Source organism: Macrobrachium nipponense, chromosome 37, assembly GCF_015104395.2.
Source record: "Macrobrachium nipponense isolate FS-2020 chromosome 37, ASM1510439v2, whole genome shotgun sequence".
Lineage (NCBI taxonomy): Eukaryota > Metazoa > Arthropoda > Malacostraca > Decapoda > Palaemonidae > Macrobrachium > Macrobrachium nipponense.
This window is the reverse complement of record NC_061097.1, coordinates 48,929,143-48,940,602: the sequence shown is the minus strand read 5'-3', so window position 1 is coordinate 48,940,602 and position 11,460 is coordinate 48,929,143. Positions and strand designations below refer to the sequence as shown.

Below are 11,460 nucleotides of genomic sequence, written 5' to 3'. Positions count from 1 at the left end.
TAATTATCTAGTGCACACTTCTTCTTCTTCTTCTAAAAATTGTAGTTACCTTGGATGAGTAGTGGTTGGAAGTCGGTGTTTGTGATTTTTGTGATGAAAGTACCCCAGCGTCTATGGGTACAAGTAGTGTGTGAATTTAGCACAGGAAATGGGAAGTTTGTTGACACAAGCGACTGCGCAAACATCGAGATGGCGTCAATCTTCGAAATATTTATAGATTCATGGGGGTAGTGTGCACTGCGTTTGGCCACACTTTTCATTACCCTCTGTTTAATCTTAAAATATGGCCTTAATTTCTAACTTCGGAGAAAATACTTACTTCAAAAGGAGAGTACATAGAGGTCTCGTCCTCTCACCACCACCAACTCATGACTAATGACCATCTCCGGTTTCAGGACGTGTTAAAGTACTTTTTCGGAGGGTGGCCACCGACGCGGTAGTCAGTGGGTTGGCCAGTCCAGTCGGTTGTTTACCCTATCTGCATTTTGAAACATTCTTGGCAAGTGGGAATTTTTGCGCTGCATGCCCTTGGCATGGGTTACAGGGGATGAAATTTTACATACTCCTAACCTCTAGTTATTGACGATGCACTATCCTAACCAAGATGGTCGCGTCGAGGTTGAACTACTTACCTATGTGGAGGGATTTAGTTGTTGCGCAGTTGGGCCCGGTAAGCTGTAAACTACCCCAAGGTAGAATTAAAAGGACGAAAACTACTAGAGCCTTTATTCTGCATTTCCTCCAGATTGCAGAGTAAGGGGTTACAACTTTCTTTTGGGGGTTAGCCTAGGCCAGTCCATGTGCTTGATGTTTAAGGTATCCAGGGAGGGTTTAGCTCCCCAGCACTATAATGATTGAAAGTCATTAGTCTACTAAGAAGTAATGTAATAAGTTCCTTTATAATATCCAGTAGAGGAATTACAAAACCAAGGATGCCTATCGTGTCCGTAAGTGCAATCAGCAAAGATGGTAAGAAGGCCATGTATATTCAAGAAGCAGTTTTGCATTTTAATTATTTTCATAGCAAAAAATAATTCTTTCTGGCAAAATAGTATAGCTAACTCTATTATTTTATCTTTATTAGCTTATGACTAAACAGCAGAGCTGGGCACTAAGTACTTTCAATGTACTTAAGTACTAATTACTAAGTACTCAATCAAAAAGTACTTAAGTACTAAGTACATTTTCTAAAAGTACTTAAGTACTAAGTACAATAAAGTACTTAAGTACATTTGTATCTATTGTATCACTAAATAATAATTGTTCAACCAAGTGGTATTTACTGAATAGTTACCTTTCCAGTTTCCTGCAATTATGAATTTAATACAGTCGTAAAAATAGTAAAGTGGTAAAAATAGTAAATAAATAAAATGAACTGACAGGTTACATTCATTTAATGCTGAAGATTATAGATGGCACATTTCGAACAATAAAACTTAAACCAAAATAAAGTTAAAAGTTACTTTTTCATAAATGGCACCTTTTCTCACAAAAGACTTGAAGACTTATAGCTACTAATTGAATACAGACTTGTTAAATATTACTAGTATCACAAAAATATGAGTACTAAATTCTTTCACAACACAAAATACTATCTATTGTATCACTAAATAATAATTGTTCAACGAAGTGGTACTTATTGAATAGTTACCTTTCCAGTTTCCTGCAATTATGAATTTAATACAGTTTACAGTGGAAATTTATGTTAGTGGAAGATAATTCAGGTGCAAAATTTATTATTAGCTCTAATTAACATAAGTCGCTCAAATGTTTTGTCGGCCAATGAGGACCTCTTGGGTGTGAGGGTCATTCCAGCCACAGAAAAAAGCCTCTCAACTCATTCCAGCCACAGAAAAAAGCCTCTCAACTGGAGCAGACGATGGTATAGTTGTATACAGCATAATCAAACTAATACGAAATCATACCTTCAAGTGCTTGTAGAGATTAGTTGTCACATTAGTAGAAGGTGAAATCTCTACACTACACAGCTGACATGTGCAAGTACATAGAGTTGAATCCTTCTTTCTTGATTTTATCTTGAAATACGTCCCATCAAAGATTGGATGAAGTGAAGACACGGCACTCTGATCGTCATCTTCAGGACATGCGTCGATAGAATCTGTTGCTGATTGTTCCTTTGAACTAGATGTTGATGGGAATATTTGGTCTCTTCTAGGAGTTATAGAGCTCGAGTCCATTTTGCTAATCACATAAGTACACTGTACCAGTAATACTTGGGTAAAACCACACGTTCAAACAATCAACACAAGTCAACGAGACACATGCGCTGAACCTTACTCTGTCACTGCCATTGCCAACTGAAACCTCCTTGTCCTTGCTACACATAGCTCTGCCTGGCTAACCAGTTCAGAACTTGTTCAAAACTGGTAAGAATTTAAAAATCCCAGAAAGCATAACATAACAACTATGGAAATCTTTTTACTATAAACTATTGTGAGTAGCTATGTTAAAATACTTTCAAAACATATGGATTAGGATAATTTAGATGGGAATTACGCATTATTGCGTACATCACAAACAAGGAACTGCACAGATTTTGATTGTTCTAGAGCAGTTTAAACAGTCTTTGAACGTCTCAGTTACGCATGTCAGTGTTAGTGAAATTCAACTCAACAGACTATGCATAACATGATCATAGCTATTATTGAATTTACTTAAGTATGTAAAAAAAAAATCATATAGAACTAAATAAATAATAATTTTGTACATGAACTTCCCTGCCAGATATATACTTAGCTATAGTCTCCGACGTTCCGACAGAATTTCAAATCTCGCGGCACACGCGACAGGTAGGTCAGGTGGTCTACCTTACCCGCCGCTGGGTGGCGGGCGTATGAAAACCAATCTATCTCTCCAGCCAGATTTTTTTCTGTCGCTGAGCGATAACACTGTTGTCGTTTCTTCCTTCCGATATATTCTTCATTTCTCGCTTGCCTGGAGATTGATTTGAACATTTTGGTGACGTATTCGCTCTATGTTGGCTTGGCATACGCTGATTGTGGACCGTTATTGACTTTGCGCTGGATTTTCCTGTAGAATGTCTGATTTTGATTCTGTTTCCAAAACTCCGGTTTTGTTTAGAGTATGTGTGACCGATGGATGTAAGGTGAGGTTACCGAAAGCTGCGGTGGACCCTCACACCTTCTGTGTTAAATGTAGGGGGAATGAATGTTCGTTTAGTAACCCGTGTCAAGAGTGTGAGGTTTTGAACGAAGATGAATATAAGGCTCTTTCTTCTTATATTAGGAAACTTGAAAGGGATAGGGTACGTAAAGCTTCTTCAAGGAGCTCGAGCAGGTCGAGAATGAGTGAGAATGAAACTAACATTAATGTAGTTTTAGAACCTTCCTCCCAGGTCTCAGCTCCTGCTCCCCGCACCGAAGCCGTAGATTCGTCTTCGGAGGCGGCGGCCTCAAAAGCTTCCTTGTGTTCTAAGGAAGACAAGAATCTTCGTACTGAGCAAGGTAAGAGTGTCAGTGATGATAAGGGCAGTGTACCCAGTGATGTGGAGGGTGCGTCTGACCGGCTCCTTAGTGCCTCCAGGCCTAGACCTCTTCCAGACTCCCAGTTCCAGTGGAGGAGGAAAGTCGAAAGCCGCAGGAGGGCTAGGGAGAGCCCCCACCGGTCAGGCGTCCCCTCGGCAGATCCTGAAGTTCGCTCCCAGGCTGCCTTGGATCGTAAGAAGAAGAATATTCTTCGCCAGTGTTTTTCGTCATTCCTCTTCTCCTTCGCCGAAGCGTGGGTGGAGCTCTAAGGATGGCGTCACGCCCGTTGTTTGAAGAGGGCTGCGGAGGCTCCTTCAGTACGTTAGCGTCCAGCCCAGAAGACTTTTCTGATGTAGCTTCCTTGCAAGCAAAGAAGCCTAGGAGATCCGGTGATCGCCCTCCTTCTCCCGCGCCTCGCGCTGAGCTTGCTCGGAAGAAGATCCTGGGGACTCTCCTTCTCGAGTACTAGCGGCCTACAAGCTCAGATCACAGCCTTGGCGGACTCCTTGGCATCGAGATCGCGTAGAAGGAAGGATTTGTCTCTCCCGATCAAGAGATCGAGGCGCGTTCGTCGGAAGAGCGCTCTCCTTGTAATCGGCGTTCTCCTTCTTTTGAGGATTCTTCTACTCATCGTAACATTTCACGAGACAAACCACTCCCGCTCGGAGGTGTCGAGACGCCATTCGACGGATAGGCGCTCCTTGGACTATGAAGATATTTCCTCAAATCGGATTCCTGCCTCGGGTAGACGCTCAGCCCCTTCTGTTTCTCCTTCTTCTAGAGTTCGTGCAAGAAGAGAGAGTCGCTCAGGTCATAGAGGACTTGGTTCGTCGTCTCCGTCTCTTCTTTCTTCTCCTCGTCTTCTCAGAGAACCTAGGGAATGCCCTTCTGAAAGTAGGCGCACTTCTCCTTCCGACTACTGTAGTCGGGCGTCGGATAACGTGACTGGTAGGCGCTCATCGCACGGAGTTCGCTCCTCCCCTGTAAGACATCAAGAGTCTAGTAGGAGCCCTGCTCCTGGTAAGCGTCATTCGTTTAGTAGCTGTTCTCCTGGGGAAAAGACACCTTGATCCTCGTTTGCTTCGTTCTCCTAGTAGGCGCTCTTCGTTCTCGAGACTCCCTACTCCTGATCGGTCTCCTCTTGCTAGAAGTCAAGAACGCCTCAAGCGCCCTGATTCTGTTAGGCGCTCGGAGCCTTACAGACGTTCTCCCCTTGGTAAGGACCAAGATCTCGCAGAACGCCCTGCTGTTTCGTTTGTTTAAGCGCTCGGAGCGTAGCAGCCGCTCTCCGCTTCGTAGGCATCAAGAGCCTCTAAAGCGCCCTGCTCCTGAAAGGCGCCCTATTTTTAGCAACGTTTCGCCGCTTGGTAGGCGCCAGGATTCCACTAAGCGCCCTGTGACAGATAGGTGCTCGGCGCCTAGTAGCCGCTCTCCTCACGATCGGCGACAGGATCTTAGCAGGCGCTCTCCCTCTCGTAGTTTCCCTAGGGATAGACGTGGTCTTTCTAGAGAATGCGAGTTTAGACAAGAATTTTCGGATAAGCGTCCTTCTTTACAACTCCTCGTTCTCCTGTACGCCTTTCTACTTTGGAACTTCTCCTCATTCAAGACGTTTGTCTCCTTCATCGCACTGTACCCCAGCTAGGAAATCATCTAAGGATTCTCATAAGGATCCTCATCCCCGTTCTCCTCCTCAAGAAGACCAGGAAGCCTCTGAGAAGAAACTAATACATCGGCAACAGTTTCTTCGTACAAGAAGCTCACAGAACTTCTCCTTCAGGAGTTCGGAGAGTCTTTGAGCCTACGCTCCCCTTCTCCAACACTCGTTGTTCTCCACAGCGAAAGCAACGAAAGGATCTTCGTGTGTGAGAATGAAGCCGACTCTTTCTATGAAGGAAAGCGCTCGAGGTTTCGGTTCCATGGATGCGTACTAAAGAGGAAGCGGGGAAAACAATGTTTGCCTTCCCTCCGTCGAAGCTTTCAGGAAGGACAGGATTTTGGTATGAGACAGGAGAACCCTTGGGACTGGGCCTTCCGTCTTCAGCTGACGCAGATTTTTCGGCACTAGTAGACGCCACTAGAAGATCAGCTTTGAATTCGGCCAGAACTACGTGGGCAATGAATGAAATGGATCACATTCTAAAAGGCATTTTTAGAGTCTTGGAAGTTTTCAACTTTCTCGATTGGTCCCTCGGAGTCCTAGCCAAGAAAACTCAAGACCGGACACGTTTTCTCCGGAGGATTTGAATTGTGTCTTATCCTGTATGGATAAATCGGTGAGAGATGGGGCCAGCGAAATAGCTTCACTGTTTTGGAGCAGGGGTCTTGAAGAAAAGATCAGTATTTTGCTCATTTTTAACAAAGTCGGTCTCACATGCTCAGAGATCGTCTTTGCTTTTTGCCCCCCCTCTCTACACAGCTGTTCCTAAACACCTGGTTCAAGACATTTCGAAGGCTCTCTCTGCCAAAGCTACGCAGGACTTCTAGCACAGTCTGCAAGGAAGCCGCGCCCTACCTTCCAGACTAAGACAAAGAAAGGTAAGCCGACCTCTCAGGAACCCTTCGAGGGGCATCTACCTCTAGATCCTCTTCGTTCAGAGGTCGGAAACCAAACAGAAGAGGGAGGACTTTTACGAAGTCAATCAAACCTCCCAAGTAAGACTCAAGTCCTTCAGACAACTGTAGGCGCCAGGCTTTTACAGTTTGCAGAAGTCTGGGCCCAGAAAGACGCAGATGCCTGGACCCTGTCAATTTTGAGGAAGGGCTATCTAATCCCGTTCTCTTCGAGGCCTCCCTTGACGATACCCCGAGGGAGTTGACGGCCAGATACAGGGACCCCATCATGAATCAAGCCCTCCGACTAGCGGTAGATCAGATGCTGGAAAAGGAGGCGATCGAACTAGTGGCAGATCATCTTTCGGCAGGCTTTTACAACCGCCTGTTCCTAGTTCCGAAATCCTCAGGGGGATGGAGACCGGTTGTTGTTGGATGTAAGCGCCCTGAACTTCTTCGTCGAAAAGAAGAAGTTCACGATGGAGACCACTGCCTCGGTGTTAGCAGCACTCCGTCCAGGGGACTGGATGGTGTCCTTGGACTTACAGGACGCTTACTTCCACGTACCAATCCATCCTTCCTCGAGGAAGTTTCTAAGATTCATGATGGGGGGAAGAATCTTCCAATTCAGGGCCCTGTGTTTTGGCCTCTCCACGGCCCCCCAAGTCTTTACGGCCACATGAGGAATGTGGCACAATGGCTTCACCTGGAAGGGGTGAGGATTTCGCTCTATCTCGACGATTGGCTTATAAGGGCCAATTCCAGAGATCGTTGTCTGAAGGACTTGAAGAAAACCCTGGATTTGACTTATTCCTTAGGACTTCTGGTCAATCTGCAGAAGTCAAGTCTGATTCCCTCTCAAGAGTGCGTTTATCTGGGGATCCAGATGAACTCTCTGAGTTTTTCGGGCTTTTCCGTCACAGGAATAGGATAGCCCGGGGACTCGAAAAAGTAACAACCAATTCTTAGGGAAAGAAGTATGCACAGTGAGGGAGTGGATGAGTCTGCTGGGGACGCTCTCCTCACTGGAGCAATTTGTTCCCTAGGAAGGTTGCACCTGAGACCGCTCCAATTCTTTTCTTCATCGGAATTGGAGTCGTCCTTCTCAGGATTTGAAGTTCTCCCACTGTCAATTACTCTTCAAAATCAAGAAGAGTTAGCATGGTGGGCGGATCCCGACAAGTTCTCGCAGGGACTGCCTCTTCAATCCCAGAAACCCAGCCTGGTGTTGTTCTCCGATGCGTCGGAAACAGGTTGGGGGGCGACTCTGGGAAACAAGGAGGTGTCAGGAACCAATGGATGGGGGACCAGTCTTCCTGGCACATCAACAGGAAAGAACTAATAGCCGTGTGGCTTGCTCTGAAGGAGTTCGAGTCAGATTGTGACAGGAGCAGTTGTGCAAATAAACTCGGACAACACCACGGCTCTCTGGCATACATCAGGAAACAGGGGGGACGCATTCCTTCTCTCTGTACAAAACAGCAAGAGATCTTCTTCTGTGGACAGAAGAAAGGGGGATAAAACTTCTCACCAGATTCGTACAGGGAGAAAGGAATGTAAGGGCAGATCTCCTCAGCAGGAAAGATCAGGTCCTTCCCACAGAGTGGACTCTGCACCAAGATGTTTGCCAGAGCCTTTGGAAGTTGTGGGGCAGGCCTCTCTTAGACCTGTTTGCAACTGCAAAGAACAAAAGACTGGATCTGTATTGCTCTCCCATCTCGGATCCAGGAGCAATAGGGATAGACGCTCTCCTACTCGATTGGAAAGGACTCGATGTATACGCGTTTCCCCCCTTCAAGGATTCTGGGGTTGTTGACTTTAAAAAAGTTCGCCAGAGTCAGTTCCAGGCGGAGGATGACTTTGATGAAGCTCCCTTTTGGCCAGCCATCAAAGATTCGGGTGCACAGAGGTGCTGGGAATGGCTAGTGGATTTTCCAAATGATCGCTTCCTCTAAGGAGCGATCTACTCAGACAGCCCCACTTCGACAGGTACCACAAAAACCTCCCCGCTCTCCAGTCTGACTGGCTTCAGACTGTCCAGAAACTGGTCAGAGCGAAAGGCTTTTCGTCAGCAGCTGCTAAGGCAATCGCTAGAGCGAGGAGGTCTTCCACATTACGAGTGTACCAATCGAAGTGGGATGTCTTCAGAAGATGGTGCAAGAGGAATAACGTTTCCTCTTCCAGTACCTCTGTGAATCAAATTGCAGACTTTCTTTTATTCTTAAGACAAGAATGTGGCTTAGTCGTTTCGACGATTAAAGGCTATCGTAGTATGTTGGCGAATGTCTTCAGGCACAGGGGCCTCAACTTATCGGAAGATAAGGGACCTACAGGACCTTATTAGGTCGTTTAATACAACGAAAATGCAGTATCCTAAGACACCTAGCTGGAATTTGGATGTAGTCCTCAATTCCTTGGGTCCTCTAGGTTTTGAACCCCCTAATTAAATTCAGCCTCATTCAGAGACCTTACCAGGAAGACTCTGTTTTTGATGGCTCTAGCTTCCGCCAGAAGAGTGAGTGAGCTTCAGGCGATTGATGGTAATGTGGGTTTTAAGGAGGACTCTCTCATTTGCTCTTTCCTTCCTGGTTTTCTTGCAAAGAATGAGAACCATCAAGTCCATGGCCCAAGAACTTCGAGATTCGTGGGTTATCTTCTTTGGTAGGAGAAGAACCCGAGAGAACTCTTTGCCCAGTGAGAATGGTGAAATACTACCTTAGAAGAGGAAGAGCAACTGAAAGCCAACCGAGAGGTCCTGTGGTGTTCAGTAAAAGACCCTACTCGTCCATTGTCGAAGAAACGCATTGTCCCTTCTTCTTGAGAAGCCTCATCAAAGAAGCACACGGATCCTGCAGAGAAGAACATCGTTAGGCCTTCTTAAAGTGAAAGCACACGAAGTAAGAGCCATAGCAACTTCTCTTGCTTTCAACAAGAATATGTCCGTGCGAAATCTGATGGAGACAACATTCTGGAGATGTCAGTCAGTGTTCGCGAACCACTACTTACGTGATGTGAGAATCACTTACGAAAAAATGCTTCGCCTTGGGCCCGTACGTATCTGCGGATTCAGTGCTGGGGCAGGGAGCTGGAAACTCATCCTGTTTAGTAGTATAAATTTTTCCCCCTTGTATTTGTTGTTGTTGGTTGCCTTAAAGAGGATGCATGAAGGCATCTCTTTAGGTCGTAATACTAATCTTAGTAGTTTGGTTAGGTGGTCTGATGGAGTGTGGCTCCTTGCAGTAGTAGTGGTTTTAGGAACCTGTTAAGATAGGGACGAACTCCCTTTAACAGGATCCGACTGGATTCTACCACACAAAGGGATCACATATCCCAGTGGTAGATCCGAGAGTCTTTCAGCATCAGGTCACGTCCTAGCTGTAGCTCTCCAGGCAACGCAGACTCAGAGATAATATCAATGAAATCTTCTGCCTGAACAGGTAAGAACCAAGGTTATTTATATCCTACAACATCAGTTGTTTCTTATCTCTCCTTATTACTTTAGCTGTCTCTTACCCTCCACCAAGGGTGCCAATCAGCTAAGTATATATCTGGCAGGGAAGTTCATGTACAAAAATGATATTTTTATTGTAGTGTCTTACCGAACAATTATAGAGCCGTGATTTCCACGAGCGGCAGGATACTAAATTCAAATTTAGCGCGTCGGCGTCGCCAACACTGGTGGTGATGACGTCATCTCCCTCCACTCGCGGGAGAACCAGGTACAACTGCCCAGGTGAATCCAATTCTTTTCCTGCCGGCGGTTCCTGCCTGTGAACATCGGTGGTCGGTGCGGTTGGATAACTTTGCTTCGCTTTTTTCTTCTGGATTTGATCTTCGGAATTGGTGAAGTACTCTTTTTGGCGTTGTTGTTATTTTGCTTTTATTTAGGCGTTGCCATGTCGGATTCTAGTCCGTCGGGAGTTAGGTTTTGCATCTCAGGATGTAAAAACTAGATTATCCAAGCTAGAGTATGATTCTCACACTAAATGTGTTAAGTGTAGGGACAGGTTTGTTCAGCAGATCGAACATGTAACGAGTGTATGATTGGACGGATTCTCAATGGAAGTTTTTTAGTTCATACTCGGAGAAATTAGCTAAAGACAGAATTAGAAAAGCAGCGCTTAGGGAAAGTAGACTTAGCTCTGCTTCGTCTTGCGATGCATCTGTTCCTTCTGTTTCTCCTCAAATTGTTATGTCTCCTTTAACTACACCTCCTATTCCTCCTACTAATCCCACTTCTCCGGCTTCCCGTGTAGTTTCTTCCGACACCATTGCCAGTCTGGAATCGAGGTTAGATCAGAAATTTTCGGTAATAGCGAATACGGTTTTGCAACTTGGTAATTCAGTTAAGACGTTTTTGGAGAAAGCGGCCTCAGGTAAGAGTGTAGTTGAGGGTGCGTCTGTCTGTCCTGACACGTCTCCTAGACAAAGGTCACTGTCCAGCTCCCCCGCACGGGAGAAGACATACCGGAAGTCCAAGGGAGTCGATCGGGATTTGCCCACAGACAGGCGCCTATCTCTTGTTGAGCCTGTTGCGCCTCAACAGGGCTCGGTTAAGCGTTGGAAAGGTGTTGCGGTCAGACGCCTTTCAAATGATTCAAGCGATTCGTCTCCGGTCGCACGGCGCTCTTGGCGAGATTCGCCCGTTTCGCGTCCCTTAAAGAGGCGTTCAGGCGCCGATTCTTCGCCTCCTCCAGTCAAGCGGTATAAGGAGCCTGAGAGTAGGGTTGCGCCTCGGCCGTTAGCGCTCGTTCGTCGCCTCAATCTGTGCCTTTTTCGGCTCCATCTACTAGTAGAGATTGTGGTTTTAGCGCTGTAGCTAGCAGTTCTAAGGGTCTTTCTTTAGGCGCTTTTTCGTCTGTTACGCCTGATGCGCCTGTTTCGCCTCGAATTTCGGCGGCTCCGAGCGAGGCGCAAGTAGTTTTTCCGCCTCCTGCTGAACATTTAGGCTCTTCCAAGCCTACGTTAACTGTTTTTGATTCGTCTCTGGCGCCTTTGCGCAAGCAGTTAGAGATGTTAACCACTGGATGAATGAGTCCAAGGGTGGTTCGAAACCATTCAGATCCGGTTGTATGTTCCGTCTACTTCTTCGGCGGTATCGGAGAATGAAGAAGAAGTAGAGGAGGAGGATTCACATCAATCTCGTGTTATTCACGTCCTCCTTAGATTTCTTCTGGTTTCTATCCAGATTATTTTGAGAAGCGGCTCCGCGCTCCCCAACTTCGACTTTTTTGATGAGGAGGAAAACTTCAGACCCTCTCCTCCCAAAACTTGTTCTATCTAAAGCGGTTAGACATTCGTTGAAAGAGACGGAGAAATGGATGTCTATGAAAAAGAGACTTAGGGAAGGCTCTTTTTGCTTACCCTCCCTCTAAGTTGCTTCGTAAGAGGTATAGGTTTT

The 11,460-nt window shown here is 45.9% G+C and overlaps 1 protein-coding gene across 1 annotated transcript in view; it reads right to left on the bottom strand.

Annotated features, from left to right (window-relative positions):
- Window positions 1-11,460, bottom strand: part of LOC135209251 (origin recognition complex subunit 4-like) — a 402,188-nt gene that overhangs the window by 107,513 nt on the left and 283,215 nt on the right. The gene's annotated exons all lie outside the window — the stretch shown is intronic.